Below are 3,825 nucleotides of genomic sequence, written 5' to 3' on the forward strand. Positions count from 1 at the left end.
AGTCCGACCAACGTCGGGCCTGCGCTCACATCGTAAACCCTCGGGGTCGTTATGTCATGTCTATGACGATCTCCAGGGGAACGAGGGCATTGGCTTAATCGCCTGGGCTGCGAGGATGGGGACCTCTATAAAAAAACCCCCCCAATCTCAAGTTTTGGGCCGCGGCGAGGAGATGGATGGCCGGCGGGTTAGTCGGTCTCTAGCGGTCCACCCTGGGGCACCTGGCGAACCCCGGGCGTACCAATCGCCCGACCCCAGCCGAGGAGGCACCGGCTGGGGGGTACGTATTTTCTCCCACTTACAGAGCTCGCCCTGTACGCCTTCGGGTAATAAGGGGTGGGCAACAAAAGAATGATGACACTTAAAACTAAACAAATACAAGACGTGGTGGAGGGTGAGGGAGAAGTGGAGGTGGAGACGTATGCCTCCGTAACACGCGGGCGGAATATGCCCATTGCGGCGCGGACCAACAGCGCTGCGGGATGGTCCACTTGGCTTGAGGCCTTGAGGAAGAGCCAGGAGGCCTACAACGGCCCACCTAGGGAGGAGGACCCTGGGGCGATTTACGGCCCTGAGATCATCGGGGACTCGACTGGACCATCCCTAACCCAGCTTGGGCCCCTGGGAGGGTTAGCACTCTGCCGTCACTCCTCTCCTTTGAGATTACGCGGGGGGGCGGGGTCTGGGCACTCGGACTCGGAACGCGAGGGGAGAGGGGTTGAAGCCACAACCTCCACAGGGGCGGTGAAGACGAGCCGCGCTGGCCCGGCAAGTAGCAAGGCTGCGCGACTTGCAAAAAGCAAGGCTGCGCAGCTGCTGAAGGGCAAGAAGAGGAGGCTCGCCTCCTCTGCCTCGTCTTCTGACCACGAGGTGGAGGTCGTTGACGAGTCCTCGGATTCGGCCTCCTCCCCGGATGAAGAGGGGGTGGAGACGTTATTATGTAGGAGGAAGAAGAAGGATGGGAGAGGACGCCCTCCGAAGGACCCTTCGCATGAAGGGTGCTTCACGGCGGAGGCAATGAAGGCCAAAAAGGTCCTCGTCAAAAGGCTGAAGCAGGGCCGGGACGAGGAGCGTGCCCTGGACCCCTCGGCGGTCCTGAAGTACACTAAGAAGGTGTCGGACATGCGCTACAAAGAGGCGGAACTCATGCAGGAGTATAGAGACATCTCCTCGGCCGGCTTAGGAGCTGTAGTGACGGAGCACGTGGCCTTGTTACAGAAGATGGCTCAGGGCTGCTCCAACCTGAAAGGTACCACGGTGAGTGCGTTGTGGAAAACCTCGGCCCACATCTCTGCAGCCGCCGCGGTGCTGAACCAGAGAGCGCAGCAATCTGGTCACGCGGTGGCGGAAGCCGAATGGGAGGACCTTAGGAAGGAGGTCCGCCAGCTAAAGGGGGACCTTACGCACCTCAGGGCCGAAAACTCGAACTTCAGGTCCGAGAACAAGGACCTGAAGGCTAAGGTCAAGAAATTGGAGGAGGAGCGTACTAAGGTGGCGGCGAGGGCTCCTAGCCCCCAACCCACGCCGAGGTTGAGGAGGTCGGCGACGCGGCCAGCTATCGTCGAGTCGGAATCGGAGGGGGAGAGTATGAGGGGGACGATCATTCCCCTCCCAGACCCCCCCTGACCCCTCCTGCCGCCCGCAGCCTGGGGAAATCATTCCACCGGCAATTAGACCCCCGCTTAAAGGGGTCTCTCAGATTATCGAGAGGGAGACAGTGGCGGAAATGGACTCCGCTGCTCCTTTCAATGCCGGTCTGGAGGCGGCTGTGGAGAAGTTGATCCCCAGGCTGTTGGCGAGTATGGGCATCCATCCTCCCGTACCTTCGCCTATGGGATCCGACTCGGCGATGGAGGTGGAGGCTGAGGGGCATCGTCGCCCCTCTTCCTCCCCTCTCAACGATCGGGAAGGGGGGACAACTGAACCCTCCCGGACCGCGGAAGTGGCTCCCACTGAGGGGGGCCCTAAGGCCCGGAAAAAGAAGGGTAAGAAGAAGAAGGGGAAGAAGGGGAAGGAGGGAGTTGCGCCCTCCGTCCTCCCAACCCCGGAAGTTCCCCGAGGGAAGGTAAAGGTAAGTGCCCAGGGGGGCCCAGAGGGTAAATCGAGGGGGCCCGTAGGTCAGAGGGAGGGCCAGAAGGGGGGAATTGCTGCCGCCTCACGAGAGGCCGTGAAAAATTGCAGCCTGCGAGAGGGGTTGCGACCCGCTCCTCCACCCAGCCGTCCACGTCGGACGGCTGGAATAAGGTGGTTGGCAGGAGAGCCAACAATAAGACGCAACCAATCCCGGGGGGGGGTGAAACCTTCCGATAATACTGCCGGGAGAAATCAGCCCGCCAAGGGAAAGAAGGAGGGCGGCAACTTTCCACCCCCGGACTCCAGGAAAGGGACCGGGAGTGGGAAACCCCCCCCAGTTCCATCTGGGGTAATGGGAGGGAAGGAAGGGAAGGGGGTTCCGCGCCTTAAGGCGCCAACGTCCGCGGCGGTGTGCATCACCTGTCCAACTGGCAAGTACAGCGAGGTGATGCGCATTGCCAGGAGCAAGGTCCCCCTCTCCGAGCTGGGGATAAAGAACCTCAGGTGCAAGAGGGCCATCACCGGGGCCCTCCTGCTTGAGGTCCCTGCCCGGAGGGGGGCAAACTAGCCGACACCCTGGCCATCAAAATCAGGGTGGCGCTGGCTGGAGAGGAAGGAGTAAGGGTGGACCGCCCCTCTAAAAAGGCCGAGGTCCGCCTACATAACCTGGAGGACTCTGTCACGGTCGCGGATATAGCAGCGGCCGTGGCAGTCGCCTCGGGTGTGGACCCTTCAGACATGAGCGTGGGGGATATAAGGAGAGCCCTCAACGGCTTGGGGACTGCCTGGGTGCGGTGTCCCGTCGCCGCGGCCAAAAAGGTCGCGGAGGCGGGCCGCATTCAGGTAGGATGGAGTATGGCCCGGGTCGAAGTGCTGGCGGCTAGGCCCCTGCAATGCTTCCGCTGTCTGGAAGAGGGGCACGTCCGTCAGCACTGCCGCAGCAAAGTCGATCGTTCCGGCTTATGTTACCGCTGCAGCGGCCCGGGTCACCGAGCCGCGGAGTGCACCGGACGACTATCGTGCCCGGTGTCCTCCACGGCCGAAAAAGTGGTGGCCCACAGGTTGGGAGGAGGGGCCTGTACGGCCCTCCAGAAAAAGAAGGGGAAAGGGGGGAAAAATAAAAGGGCGGGGAATGCCCGAACCTCGCCCACCTCCCAACCCCACCAGGCAGGAAGCCAATAGCGAGCACAGGAGAACGCTGCTGGGTCGTCCGGGACGGGTCAAGTGGACCCTCCCCCGATAGTAAGAAGGAAGCCCAGAAGGCTCCAAGTAAACACGGCTCGCCCATCTGCACCCGAGGCCCCAGAGGCTCTCATGGAGGTGCAGATGGAGGAGACTCCCCCGGCGACGGAGGAGAGAGGTGGATCGGGGGAGGAAGTAGCCCCCGCTATTATCGAGGAGGTTGTCCTGGAGGAGGTAAATATGCCGCCTATAAATGGCGACTAAACTCCTCCAGGCCAACCTTGGCCACACAAGGATCGCCCAGGACCTGTTCCTGCACTCGCTCGCCGAACGCAGGGCAGGCCTGGGCGTGGTGTCCGAGCCCTACCGGATCCCGGCCGACGATACACGTTGGTTCGGGAATCCGGGGGGCTCGGCGGCCATATACTGGAGGGGCTGCCAGGAATCTCCTCGGCCCACGCTAATTGTGGCCGAGGAGTTCCTGGTGGCGGTTAAATGGGGGGCCCTAGTAGTGGTCGCCCTCTACGCTCCCCCAAGATGGAGGAGAGTCGACTACGAGGCGCATCTTGA

Source organism: Odontomachus brunneus, unplaced genomic scaffold, assembly GCF_010583005.1.
Source record: "Odontomachus brunneus isolate Ranch 3 - 2012 unplaced genomic scaffold, Obru_v1 Obru_scaffold_392, whole genome shotgun sequence".
NCBI lineage: Eukaryota > Metazoa > Arthropoda > Insecta > Hymenoptera > Formicidae > Odontomachus > Odontomachus brunneus.